Source organism: Capsicum annuum, chromosome 12 (assembly GCF_002878395.1).
Source record: "Capsicum annuum cultivar UCD-10X-F1 chromosome 12, UCD10Xv1.1, whole genome shotgun sequence".
Taxonomy (NCBI): domain Eukaryota; kingdom Viridiplantae; phylum Streptophyta; class Magnoliopsida; order Solanales; family Solanaceae; genus Capsicum; species Capsicum annuum.
In genome coordinates, this window is record NC_061122.1 from 132,370,590 (window position 1) to 132,386,504 (window position 15,915).

A 15,915-nucleotide genomic window follows, 5' to 3' on the forward strand; every position below is an offset into this window, starting at 1 on the left:
TACCTTTTCAGTGCAGATCTAGGTATGAATGCATCGCATGAATAGATAATTTAAGTAGAATTTAAAGTCTAATCGAGGTAGCAGTTGATCCATTCATTTAGAGTTGTCTAATACCATTTTCATATTTGGACTATGTCTTTTTTATATATTGACACAAAGTTGTTCCCTTTTTGTACATGTTTTTTATATTTTGACACCTAGTTTTATTTGCTAGTTCTTATACTATGACACCAGGTTTTGGGATAGACTTTGGTATCTTGATTGTATTTCTCTTCTCTTACCTTATTTGTGTGGTTTAACTTCATTCAAGAAGACTTGCCTTGGGTTTTGATTTTAATTTGTCATTCAATATCATTTCAGGGGGTAGGCTTGCTTGTCAAGCCTTTTCTCAACAAGTGCCATCATGGCCTTTGTTTTGGATCACACAAAATTATTATCGGAGTATCCAAGTTAATAGGTCTTATCAGTTTAAGAATGGGGTATCTAGTTTTCATATAGATCGATCGCAGATGTTCGTATCAATCTTTGAGAGGCTATGAGATATCTTTAGCAAACTTTTCTTATTTTATTTTATATTGCTAGGATCTTTCATACCTTTTGTTCTAAGTTATATTTTTCACTTCTATGTAGATCGTAAGGACTAGAACTAGTAAGGCAATGGATGCATAAACATTATCTAAGGGAAAACATAGCATAGAGGATGAGTTGCAAGTTGTGGTAAGGCTCGATGTGGAGGATAGGCACAAGGATCTTCCCTATCTAGAGATAGCATAAGAGGACTCTCCACTGAGCCTTAATATGAGCATATTGGAGATAAAAGTCCTACTCCAGTCGCACAGGGGTCTTCTTCTCTAATCTTTAAGGGATTGTTGATTTCTTTGTTGACCCATTTTGAGGGTGCTCCTGTTAGTGCACTTGGTGTTCCTCTCAATCTAAGTGTTGTACCTCCATATATGCTAGTGTCTACTTATAGAATTCCTCCAGTTCTGAGTATGGATCCTCCTATTTTACTGATATCTTTTTATGGCACTCCACAGACACTGTGTGATTTTTCTCTTGCAGTGCCTGCATCAGAGTATGGTATTCTAAGATCTGGAGTTTAACCTTCTTCAATGATATCTCCTTAGATAGGTTCTCATCTATTAATATTTACTATTTCTCATTTTGTTTTGATTATAGTTTTGTCTTTTGAGGAACACAAGTGGTTTGAGAGATTTATTCATTTGCGTACTCCTAGGATCGGTGGTGTTATAGCAGAAGATGCCTATGAGTTTATTATGGATTATCGTGAGAAATAATATAACCTTTGTTTGTTTGAATCACATGAGGTTGATTGACTACTTATCAGTTGAGATATGGAACCAGAGATTAGTGAAGGTCACTTATTAGTTGCCAGCCTTTTTGTTTGCCAAATATGTCTTGGATTCAATATACTGAGGCCTTTTAGGATATATTTATGCACTTTAACTTGAGGGATCAGATGATAGATGATTTTTATCTCTTTGAGTAAGGCCCCATAACTGTTGCATAGTATGAGGCATGTTTTCATGCCTTGTCCAGATATTCTTATGCTTGTATTATCACCGAGTCTAAGAAGATTCAAAAGTTTGTGAAGGGGTTAGATGTTTCTTTCAAGCTAGTTATTACTTAGATGGTTGTGCATAAGCATATTTTTTTAGTGTTAAAGATCATGTTAAGATGATTAAGTCTATTCTTCAGGTGTCTCAGGGAGGCACCAAGAAGTTGTGCTACCATGGAGAGTTTAGAGGTCACACTTCTAGAGCTAATGATTCTTGAGGCTTTCTTAGGTATCATGGTAGACATATGTAAAAAAACTTACTGACTTTAGATAGATTTTGATGTCATCTTGGGCATGGATTGGTAAGCGATTTATAGTCTTATCCGAGATTGTTATGCTAAGATCATATCTTTAGCTTCACTAAGTGTGTCAAGTATAGCTTAGAAAGGTGTGCTTTATTTGAGCCCAAAGACAGTTTTATGTTTCCCTTAGGCTAGAGTTTTATGTTTCCCTTAGGCTCATTATTTTGTTGAGAGAGAATGTTTGTCTTAGTTGGCCCATATTAATGATATTAGTGTTGCTTCACCTCCTTCCTTGGATTTTGTTTGTATTGTCTGTGAGTTTATGGATATTTTCCATATGGATCTGATTGGTATGCCTTTTGATCATTATATTGACTTTGCTATTGATATTGATCTGAGCACCAGGCCTATTTTCATTCCTCCTTATAGGATGACCCCAATAGAGTTAAAGTAAATAAAGGATCAGTTGAAGGAGTAATTGGATAAAGTATTTATCTATCCTAGTGTATTACCTTAGGGTGTACCTATATTGTTTCTAAAGAAAAATGATGGGTCTATGCAGAGAGGCCTTTGAATATAGAGGTTCAGTCTTTGGCTTAGCAAATAGTTAGGCTTTGTATTTGATGCTTGGGTGTGTTTTGGAATTCTTAAAGGCTAGGTCTTCCTTAATGGAGCATATTTGGGCTCAGCAGTTTGATGATGTTGGACTGAGAGTGATTTGAGATAAGGTGTTAAATGATAAGACTAAGAAATCCTCGCTTGATCCAAATGGTTTCTTTAGGATTGGTGGCCTTGTTTGTGTACTCAAAGTTGATGATTTGATTATATTAATTTTTTAGGAGGTGCTTTTTTTTAGTATTTCATTCATCTGGGAGTGAATCAGATGTATTTTGATTTGAGAAATCATTATTGGTGGGGTAGTATGAGGATGGATGTCACCAATTTTGTAGCTCATTTCATGTGTTCCCAATTGGTGAAGGCCAATCATATAAGACCTTGTGGATTTCTTCGGAAGTTATCGATTCCCAAGTTTTAATAAGAATGAATCACTGTAGAATTTATGGTTGGGTTACCTTGTACTTATCATGGGTTTGATAATGTTTGGGTCATTGTGGATCAATTGACCAAATTGCTTATTTCATTCCATTTTAGGTCCATCTTAATGATGATAGGTTGGCCCGTATCTATATTTGTGAGATAGTTCATCTTCATGGTGTGTCGGTATCTATCATCTCAGATTGAGGTTTAGTGTTCATAACTCACTCTTGGAACATATTTTAGGAGGAATTAGGTACCTGGGTTGATTTTAATACAACATTTCACCCCAGACAGATGGTTAGTAAGAACTACTATTTAGGTTTTAGAGGTTATGCTTTGCACTTGTGTTATGAACTTTGGAGGTCAGTGGGAGCATCATTTTGCTTTAGTGTAGTTTGTGTCGATTAATAGCTACCATTCAAGCATCAGATGGCTCTTCTTGAGGCTTTGTATAATAGGTATTGTTTCTCCCTAGTTAGTTGGCTTAATGTTTTAGAGATTAGACCTCGAGGTATGGACTTGCATCATGAGTCTTTTGATAGAGTTCATGTCTTATAGGCTAGACTTTGAGCGGATAGAATAGGCATAAGTGCTATGCGGATTGAAGACTTCATGCCTTGATATTTTGGGTTGGTGATCGTGTTTTTTTTCATGTTTCACCCATGAATTGCGTGATGATATTTGGTAAAAGAGGAAAGCTTAGCTCCAAGTATATTGAACCTTTTGATATCTTTGATATTATTTGGGATGTGGCCTATACGTTAGAATTACCTCCAAATTTATCAGTTGTTCATCTAGTTTTTAATGTTTCTATGCATCAGCATTACATTTCAGACAAGTCGCATGTCATTCATTAGGATTCACTCATGTTAGCTGAGCTATTGTCTTTTTTTAGGAGCCTTTCTCTATGCTAGCCAAGAATGTTAGACTGGTGTTTTATTGAGTATTTCATGTGGTTAAAGTACAGTGGAATAATCGACTTGTAGATGAGTCTACTTAGGAGGTTGAATCTGAAATGCGTAGTGGTTATCCCCAGTTTTTTTCTGATTCAAGTATTTATATTGCCTTTAGCTGTGACGACTAACTAGATTCTAAGTGGTTGATAGTGTAATGACCTGATTTGTGTGAAATATTTTTCTTTGTGTGATTTGACCATTTTACCCCACCCTTTGGAAGCATTATGGTATTTCTTGGGTGTGGGGAAGATTGGTATGGTTTCCAAAGCATTTCAATGTGATTTGTGGGAGATTGTGGTTTTTGATGGCCTTGAAGTCTAACTAGTTCACTTTGGTCTATATCTATTGGTCTTTATATGGCATGGTCAAATGGACTGCACCAATAGATTCAAAGCGTCAATTTTAGATTAGTAACATGGGACATGTACTAATATAAAATTTTATATCTCTTTTGACCTTTCACTCAAAAAGTTGTGAAAATAGGTCTCAAGGTTTAATTTTGTGAAAAACAACATTGTTTTACACAATTTGTTTTCTCCATTGAGTCTGAAGCGTCTAATTTGATAGGGTAGGATATTTCATTTGCTTTCTAGGGACTCTAGCTGAATATCAAAGGGTCCACGGAAACTTGGAATTTTTCAAGTCTCCATGGCTGGTACACCACCCAACTGGTGTAGTTATTAAAGTGCAAGTTTTCCTGCTTTAATGGTAGGAGCTAAAAAACCACTTTACCATTTTTAGGCCAAGAACAAGTTATGCAAGTTCACTGTAGCAGCCTGCATTTGCTTTAGCAGAGGGTGCTAGAGCGACCCTTATATGATTTAGCGAACTAGCACTCTAAGCGGGTACTTCTAAAGTGGTACTTTACCACTTTTGTGCTGATAGCTAAAGCAACCACTTTACCGCTTTAGTGGCGCATGGCACCTAAGTACAAATAATTTTTTTCTCAGTTATTCTTCACCCTTTTATGAGACTAGGAACTTGGGGATTGATATTTTGGGTTTTTTCCTTACATTTCTATGATTGGCTAAGCTCCAACCTCCTATTTTAACTACTTTTCTTTGATTTTCATTATTTAAATTTTGTTTAAACTTGGATTTAAAGATGGAATTCTGGATTTTTAGCCTGAAATGCCCAATTTAGCATTTCTTCAATTCAAAACCCTAACTTTGTCCTATTTTCACTTGGATTTTCTCCTATGAGTTCCTTTAATCATGAGAAATATGTTTTTGAACTAGATCTCAAGTTTTACCCTTCTTTTATGTAAACCTATTTTGGGTGTCCGTTTTGACCCTAATTCAGAAATAGAAAATATGGTTATCATTGGCTTCCTTTTGACGCGATTCTACTTTTTTATGTTTTAGTTGATTTTGATTCTGTTAAATAGGTGAAGAATTTAGCATTGTTTTTATGGGTATCATTCCTTCTAGATACCCAACCTTTTTTAATCAAACCTAATAGAATGGCTCAAGCTGAGTCTAAGAAACTAAATAAATAGTTGAAAGACTTCTTAGACAAGGTTTTTATCTGGATCGAGGATTTTCCATGAATTTTTGAAGTTATTTTAATGATAAAAAATGATGGATCTCTAAGAATGTGTATCAACTATTTTCATTGAACAAGGTCAGAGTTAAAGATAAGCATCTCATTCCTAGGATTAGTGATTTGTTTGACCAACTTTAGGGTGCAAATTATTTCTTTAAGATAGAACTCAAATTGGTCTATCATCAGTTGAGATTTAGAGAAATTGATATTGTCACTTTGAATTTTCTGGTATATTTTTTGGACTTATGAATGCTTCTTAAATTTTTATGATCTTAATGAACAGGGTGTTCAAGTAGTACTTGGAAATGTTCATCATTGTCTTTATTGATTCCATTTTTTTTACTCTTTGAGTGAGGATAAGCATGCAAACCATATAAGGATTGTCTTGTAGAATCATAACGATCAACAACTATTCACCAAGCTCATAAAGTGTGCATTCGAGTTGAAAACAAGTAAAATTCCTTTGTCATATTATGTCTGGTGAAAGCATTCAAGTTTATCCCCAAAAGATAGATAGTGAAAAACTATCCTAAGACAAATATAGTGGCCAATGCTCTTAGTAGAATATCTACATAAAGCATTGCTCATAAAAGGATGAGAAGAAAGAGTTAGTCTGCAAAGTCCACCGGCTAGCTAGAATGGAAGTTTATTTGGTTGATTCTATTGAAGGTAGAATGCTTATTCAAAGTGGTTTTGAATCCTCTTTAGTAGATGAGGTTAACAAAAACAAAGACAATGATCCTATTTTGCTTAGATTGAAAGTAGGGTTCAAAGTTCGAAAATTAAAGTTTTCTCCCAAAAGGGAGATGGTGTTCTTCACTATTTGGGTAGACAATGTGTTTCAGTTATTAATGTCTTTAGATACAAAACTTTGTCTGAAGGCCACAGTTCCCGATACTTTATTTGCCCATGATCCACTAAGATGTATCGTGATTGATGAGAAGTCTACATGTGGAATGGTATGATGAAAGAGGCCACAAAATTTGTCACTAAGTGTTTAAATTACCAGCAGGTTAATGTTGAGCACCAAAGACCTAGTGGTACACTTTAGGAAATCAATATTTCTACTTTGAATTAGGAGGCAGTAAATATGGACTTCATTACAGTGTTTTTTGTTATTTGCCAATAGTATGATTTAATTTTCATTGTTATGGATAGAATACCTAAGTCGGACCATTTTCTACTTGTTAAAACTTCAAACTTACCCGAGGACTATGATAAACACTACCTGAAGGAGTTGGTGAAATTACATGAAGTCTTTTTAACAATCATTTTAGATGGAAGTATTGAATATACCTCTTGCTTTTGGAAGATATTTGGAAGGATCTTGGTACCAAAGTTCATCTTTGAACTTTCACCCATAGAGAGATGGTTAGGCAGAAAAGACTAAATACACATTAGAGTACACGCTGAGAGCATGCATGATTGGTTTTAAAAGAAGTTGGGATGATCATTTTCTTTTGATTATGTTTTCTTATAATAACTATCACTCTGGTATTCAAATTTCCTCATTTGAGGTACTTTATGGTAGGATATATAGATCTCTTATTGCTTGATTTGTAATTGGTGAAGCTACATTCTTTGGGCTAGAATAGTGCATGAGGCTATGGAGAAAGTGAGATTGATAAGAGAAAGGTTGAGAATGGGTTAGAGTCATTAGAAATCCCTTAAAGATGTGACAAGAAGGGATCTTGAGCTTGTTTTTGGTGATTTTTTTCTACTTCAAAGTTTCACCTATAAAGGGGTTAAAGAAATTTGGGAAGCACAAAAAGCTTAGTCCCCGCTATATTAGTCCTTATAATATTGTTGATCATTTTCGTAATGTAGCCTAGACATTAGATTTTTTGGTAAACTTAGAAGAAGTGCATCAAGTTTTCCATGTTTCGTTGCTAAAGAAATGCATTGGTAATGCTGCATCAGTTGTGTTCTTAGAAAGTGTGGGCATGTAAGATAGTATCTCTTATGTAGAGGTTCCTACTAAAATCCTTGATTGTCAGGTTTGTAAATTTAGGAAAAAGAGCTCACCTTGATAAAGTTTCATTAGCTAAATCAGTTGGTTGAGGGAGATACTTTGGAAAGATAGCAAATATGATGACAAAGTACCCCGATATCTTACACTAAAACTCTATCATATCTTGAGGTAATAATTAATTTATCAATTCTTTCTATTTCATGTCTCCCAACAATTACCATGTCATAGCATGTGTTAATGAGTCTGGCTCAGTCAAAGATTTAGTTATGACTAGGTATCAAGTCAACATTCAGCTATTATAAACTAATTGTAGGAATTAAAGATAGTGTGAATAATACTATAACCAGGTAGCATTTATAAAAGGGAGCGCAGCAAGAAAATAGAAGAACTGAAGTTCAATCTAGCTACCAAGGAGAAAGCAATAAGCAAGATTCAAAAGACAATTCAGCATCTTTCTAAATGAAGCCCATGTGAAAAGAAATGCTTAGAACTTAGAATGCTAAACTTACGAAGAGGGAGTCAATTTTAACTAACGAGGTCCTTAGGTAAAATGCAGAGATAAGACATCTTAAGAACAACCTGACGCTACTCCTTCAAACTTTTCTTCTTAGTCCTTCACTTGTTAATCATTCTTGATTCATGCGGATTTTTTCCTAAGAACAATTAATTTATGCACTACAATGATACTTATCCTACTTGTGAATGAATCTTTTCTTTGTGTGTAACAATTGTTCTCTTTAAATTGCAAAGTTATTTTTCATGTTCGTGTTGCTTCAATGGCCATGAGTTGACTAATTTGTGCTTAACACACTCTTGGTTTACTATTTTCACTTTTTAATGATGTCAAAAGGGGAAATACTTACTGAGTACGTACAGTAGAGGACCAGGTATCAGGTATTCTAGGTAAATCTGAAAGGCATATTGATAGGGGAAAAAAAGGAGTGATGTGCTGAATAGATGAATGAAGGGATTTATGATTATAGGGGGAAGAAATACAAGGTTTTACAGAAAATGACAACGAGGGACCAGGACCCTTGGGTTGTATAATGGACAAAGAATGTTGATAGGGGAACATTCATCTTCAGGTAGTAATCACACAGATTCAATGTGATGAATGTTCACTGATGCTCAAATTGTATGGTTTGGTGTCTCATCTTTAAAAAGTAGGACAATTTCTATAAGTAGTTTTGATGATTAGAAGTTTAATAGCAAGGGACCAGGTACCTGGACATGCAAAGTACAGTACACCTGGAACACGTCATCTGCACAGTTTTGTCCTCTTGTGTAACATACTTGCAAGTGTTATTTTGTACTAACTTCGATAGCTAGCCAAATGATCTTTTATCCCCAATCATCACTCAGCTATAAAAGGTTAGAGACACATATTCATAAAATAGGTTTTTTTTTTTTGCAATTCGACAGAGTGAAGAGAGGCAGCAAAAATCCGTATTACAAAACTGCTAAAGTTTTTAGCTATTTATGTTAGCTTAAATTGAAACTAGTCTTGAGTTCTTAGTTGTAAAAGAACTACTCATGCTATAAGAGTAGTGTTTCCTTTGTGACTACTTAGGTAGAGTTACCTAAGTTAGTTGTTGATTGGAGGTAATTAGTAGAGAGGTGCTTGGTTGAGTTACCAAGATGAGCTTGTAGTAGAGTTACTTCTCACGAAAGGAGCCTAGAGGCTTGCTAAAATCTAGACTATAAATAGGAGGTTGATTATAGTGGATTTCGTTGGTTCTTGTGAGGGAAAGACAAGATTTTTCTCTTCCTAGATTTCTATGTAAATATATATGTGTTCTTACTCTTTCTGCACTATATTTTGTTTTCCTGGATGATTAGTGATTGTTTTCTTGTGATTGATTCTGAGGGACCTTGTCCTTCATTGTGTGGTGCAACGCTCACGGGCTCCAACATACACTTTCCTAAGAACTTTGCACATTTTATACTTCATTATCCATTTTTTTCTTCTTTTTATTTTTATACCTCTCTTTAGTAAATATTTTCACTTGTAATATCATTATATCAACAATGCTTCAATAATTATTTCATAAACAATTAACTTTCTTTGATTTTTTTCAAGTCACATTTCTCAAAGAGAGGTTTTACATCTCTTTGTAGCCATCATTAACCACATTTTATAATCAACTATCCCTTGTTCTTCATATCTAATAAATATAATCAGTCTATGATATGATCAAGGAAGAAGTGTTAATAACTAGGAATTCAACGATAGGATCAAGACAGAAATACAACTATAAAACAAAAGGCAACAAGCTTAAAGCGGCTAACTAGTGATATAATATCCAAAAAGGTTAAAATCTCACAAGACTAATAAAAGAAAGCATATATAATCTTCTAAGAGGAGTAACACTTTTATAGAAGAGGAGAAACACTTTTATTTCGCTTCAATAACATGCAGCTCAACTTCAAGACTACGATTCAAAACATGGAATATACACAAATTCTCACTATAGAAGGCACACGTATCAACCAATCAATCAAACTTTTAATATAGACATGTCCCTAGCAAACTACAGAATAAGAATAAGATATATAAAAAGTCACACAATGAGCCTAGGTGTCAAAAATTAGCTATTTAATCTATACTTAAGCACTCACAAGAAAGTATTACTTAAGATCAAGCATAAATCGTAATTATCAAACAAGTGAAAAATAGTTGTTTCTTTTTTTCCCAAAAAATAAAATATAATCTTAAGATTTTAAAAATCACTTGACTCAAAGGGCTTCGTCGAAAAAGAGTCAAAAAAGCTAAGAGGTCGACATAGCATGAACCACTAAAGATTAAAAATCTAAAAACTAAAAAAAATTATTCAAAACTAAACAATAAAAGAAAAATCTTTGTGTGTTTTATATTTTTAAATTTTTGTTTTTGTTTTCGGTAAGCAACTAAAAATTTAAAAAAATCCTATAGCATTATTCAACCTAAAAAAATATTGAAAGATATTCCTCCCCACACTTGAAATCATCTGTCGTCCCTAAAGCAACAAACAAAAAAAATGAGGGTAAAAGATACTCCCAAAGGCCCTCTAAGGCAAACCTAGTAGCATGTTGTTGTAGTTTTCATCCAGGATTGCGCACATCCTACTCTTAACCTTAAATTTGTTCCTTTAATTTTTTTTGTGATTAGACTTTCTCTTAATATGCGAAAACAAGTATAATGCAAAGTGTGACACTAAGAAATAAAAAAAAAAAAAGAAACTACACAAAATAAATTATGATGCCTCCCAACAATTACCTAATTTAATATCATGGTACGACGCCATTAGTGTCCCTACTTTTCCTTCTACTTAGAGGATATGAATTGAACTCCTAAGTTTGCATCAATTTTTCTGCTTTGCTCAAGGGTAGATGGTATAAATATAAATGGAATAAATAACATATGTCATATTTTGCACGTCGTGGTTCTTAATTGAAGAATGTAATTCTCTTGACTTGACACAAAGAATTTAGGAATAAAGACACATTGTTCCTCCTCCTTTCACTCTGTCATTGACTAAGAAGGCTATATTAAATATCTCACCATGTAAGTACAATGTGGAAAAATAATAGGAATGAGGTCCAATATGCACAAACTCATGAATTGCATCTCTATTTATATCCACATATGTACTCTTCTCAACAAGGATAACATCAATAAAAATATGGTCGTGTAGTTTGCCCATAAATCTTAGCTCATCATTTTAACTAAATTATTTTTCAATATCACACAACTCATGACTAAATTCTTAGGTGATACATGTATTAATCATTCAACTGTACACAGTCATACAAGTAATAAAGTGGCTCTTGCAAGTTAGAGGCCAAATCCATATAGAGTTGTCATTACATATTCACCAAACTAGACTAATGTTGATTATTTATTTAAACGTAGAGTGTAGAGATATATTTATCAATTAACTAAACTACAAATAATAAAAAAGTAACTAATGAACAATCAACAAAATAAAGAGTAGATTTTTACCCAATCATTGTGATGAATTGATCTAGAATCATGGATTCGATAACTTTCATGTTGGGTATCAATTTCATAAACTTATTTAATTTCTTAGTTGTTGAATTATAGGGTTGATTATTCGATCATGATCTTTTGAACCTCGAATTATCTATTTTGATTGACCTCACAACTATATTATTATGAGGGAATGTGATATGACCAATTTGAATGCACTTATTTATCTTTCTAATTTCTATCAAAATAAGGTGATATAGGTATATTCCTATCCTAGCTACAAATCAATTATTTATTTTACGAAAGAAGATATTTTACTTTCTATATTCTTCATTCCATCTAATTGATTCTTCTTTCAATTTCCATGTATGAATATAATTTATTTTACTAATAGCTGAGCATTAAAATAGTAAGAAAAAAATTATAAGAGAAACTATGATGTTGTAATGCCCTGAGTCTACACCCGGGGCATCACACGGTGATTATAATCTCGAAGGACCACAAGCTAATCCATGACTAGTACATACTGCGAGCACTGAAGATAATACTAAAATATATGTGGAAGAAATCTGAAAATGCCATAAGGTTCTCAAAATACTAAAATAATTACTAAGTGTAAATGGTAATAACATCAGAAAAATTAATAACTGACTATGCTAGTCTCAGAGCCTTTAACTAACTGAATATGAGGATTCACCATAATAACGGATACTGATAGCCTAATCTTCTACGTATGGTCAGGAACCTGAGTGTCCAAACCTATGATATGACACATCATAGCTCAAAGAAAGAGTATATGTCATTACTTTGAAAGTACTTGTATGCTAAGTGAGGTAGGGCTGATATACATAGGTTCTTATGCATAAATAATAACTGACAAAATGAACATCATAAAGTAAATAGATTAGAGTACATGAAAAACTATAACTACTAAACGTACTGAGCATGCAATACTATGCATATAGGTATACACCTAGTATTTGAGATTAAACTAAAACTGACAACTGAATTCTGATAGGTGAGTAACTAATAACTTTTAGCCATGGTTCTGTAGAACTGAGTGTTCTAGTGAGTCAACTAGTCAACTCGCACAACTTGATGTGCCTTGATTTCTTGGCACTTTCGATGCTTAAAATCAAAATATATATAAGTACTTTGGTTAATTTTGTTAGATATGATGGGTTTTAATTATTTTGTAGGAAACTAGATTTTGAAGCTAAAAATAAAGAAAAGAGTTGAAGTGTAGAAATTATCCCATATACGGTCTCACTTATAGGCCATAAGTGGCAGTTACGACCACCGTAAGTGGCACTAAAGACCCCCGTAATTAGTATTTATGACCACCGTGCGTGGCCTCATAAGTAGAAGAAGAAAAATATGTAAGATTCTGATGTTTGAAAAAATTGGTCCAGGAGTTAAGGCACTTCTTATGGGGCATAAGTAGTACTTACGTCCGCTTATTAGTGCAATGGTAGGTAGCGATTCTGAAGCTGTTTAAATTATCTTACACTTACGACCCACCTAGGTGTTCGCAAGTACAATCTATATCCCATAAGTTGGTTCATAAGTAGTCACTGATCTACTTTTCCTTATTTATTTTGGTTAGGATTTATAGGGTTCTGATGCATTCTATAAATACCCTTTTGATGTTTTTTATTATTTACACACTCTTTACATTCACAATACTATATTGATTCTAAGATTCAACTTTTGATTTTAGAGTACATTCTTCTTGGTTTTACAGTTCAGTTTTACTTAGACAATATGTGTTTTGTTCTAAAATTATTTGTAAGATTGTTCATATGCATTCTTTCTTCAATTTAATGAATGTTCTTTCAAACATAAATAGCTAAAACACCTAAGTGGAGTTGTCGAAACCTTGATGGAATAATGAAGTAGAGGAAGTGCAAAGTTATTCTTGATCAATATTCTTGCATGTATTGTGATCATCTTTTTCTTTATTGCTTTCTTAACGACTACAGATTTTAACAAGTTGCCTGTATTTCAAACATAAGTTTAAAAAGAGGTTGAGATTAGGAAAAGAAGAACACGACTGTAATTTGAGTCTACCAACACTCATATAATTAACATGACATTCAAAAAGTAATAATTAATCTAGGATTCAGGATAAGGGTTAGTAAAGCAACACTCTTAGAATAAAAAGATAAGGAGTGAAATTTACTAAAGGCGTTCGCAAGATGGTTAGTAGTACATATCTTATTAGATTCTAAATGCAAGATATTTTTATTTTTCAGCGAAGTATAATATGTCTACTGAGTTAAGAAGTCAGCGGAAACAAATATATTGTTGATTTCAACCAAAGTGATCATGATTTTTTTCTTTCGATACATTTCTTGCAAAATCCACCATTTATTTCCTATATTTTTTTGCTAGCAAGTTCATGAGAAATATTTGGCCTATTCCTTGCGGTTTTCCCCAACCTTTTTGGGATTATATATTTGATAACAACTATGTTATATTTATTGGGGATATAATGTAAGCAACATCAGTTGATGAACCTCTATATTGGTCCTAACTCAAGAGCACAACTCGATAGATGTATACAGAGGTTGTACGGTGACCTCATAAATCACATTATCATCATAATCATCGTCATCATCTTAATTACATTCAATATATTATCCTTATTCTTTGACTGTTTTTTTGTTCTTGACTTGATATTGTCTATTTTTCCAATATCTTTATAGTTGTAAATGGGTGTACGAGTAAATTAGTTCACATTTAAATTAGTTCTTCTTTCCCTACTTGTACTTATTATCTATGTATTTAGTAGAACTATTAGTGAAGATAGTATGGGCTACCATTTGAGACATTTTTTTATTGTTTGTGACGTAACCATAGATTATGTTTATATGCATAATTTTATACTTATTCAGTCATCCTATAATACCTACAAAGTACAAATAGACCATACTCATTCTTACTTTGCCTTTTCAGTACAGATCCAGGTATAAATGCATCACATCAATAGCTAATTCAAGTAGAATTTAAAGTCTAATCGAGGTAGCGGTTGATCCATTCATTCGGAGTTGTCTAATACCTTTTTCTTATTTGGACTATGTTTTTTTGGTATTGTGAGACAAAGTTGTTCCCTTTCTAGACATATTATGCATATTTTGACACCTAGTTTTATTGGTTAGTTCTTATACTATGACACTAGGTTTTGGGATAGTCTTTGGTATCTTGATTTATTTCTCTTCTCTTACCTTATTTGTGTGTTTTAACTTCATTCAAGAAGACTTACCTTGGGATATGATTTTGATTTGTCATTTTATATCAATTTGGGGAGGGGGGAGGGGGTAAGCTTGCTTGCCAAGCATTTCTGCGACAAGTGCCATCATGGCCTTTGTTTTGGATCATGACAAATTGGTATCGTAGCATCCAAGTTTAATAGGTCTCACTAGCTGAAGAGCAGGGTTTCTAGTTAGATACGTAGATATTTGTATCTATCTTTGAGAGGCTATAAGATATCTTTAGAAAAAAAAATTTATTCCTTTTATGTCTCCTAGATCTTTCATACCTTTTATTCTAAGTCATATTTTTCACTTCTGTGTAAATCGTAAGGACTAGATCCAGTAAGGCTAGGGATGCATAGTCATTATCTTAGCAAAAACCTAGCATAGAGGATGAGTTGTAAGTTGTGGTAAGGCTCGATATAGAGGATAGGAATAAGGACCTTACCCATCTAGAGATAGCATAAGAGGACTCTCCACTGAGCTTTGAGGTTAGCATGGTGGAGATAAAAGTCCTACTCCAGTCCCACAGGGGTCTTCTTCCCTAATCTTTAAGGGATTGTTGATTTCTTTATTGACCTACTTTGAGGGTGCTTCTTTAAGTGCACTTAGTTTTCCTCGCATTCTAAGTATTGTAAATCCATATATGCTAGTGTCTACTTATGACATTTCTCTAGTTTTGAGTAAGGATCCACCTATTTTATTGATATCTTCTTATGTTACTCCACAGATACTGTGTGATTTTTTGCTTGCAGTCCCTGCATCTGAGTATGGTATTCTAAGATCTGGAGTTTAACCTTTTTCAATGATATCTACTCAGATAGGTTCTCATCTATCAATAATTACTATACCTTATTTTGTTTTGATTATAGTTTAGTCTTCTGAGGAACATAAGTGGTTTAAGAGATTTACTCATTTAGGTCCTCCTAGGTTCGGTGGTGTCGTAGATAAAGATGCCTATGAGTTTATTATGGATTGTCATGAGAAATTGTATAACCTTTGTTTGTTTAAGTCATATTAGGTTGATTATACTACTTATCAGTTTAGAGATATAAACAGAGATTTGTAGAGGTAACTTATTAGTTGCTGACCTTTTTGTTCATCAAATATTTCTTGGGATCAGTATACTGAGGCCTTTTAGGATACGTTTATTCCCTTTAACTTTAGGGATGAGATGAGAGATTTACTCATTTGGGTCCTCCTAGGTTCAGTGGTGTTATAGCTGATGATGCCTATGAGATTATGGATTGTCATGAGAAATTATATAACTTTTGTTTGTTTGAGTCACATGAGGTTGATTATACTACTTATCAATTAAGAGATATAATCAGAGATTGGTGGAGGTCACTTATTAGTAGC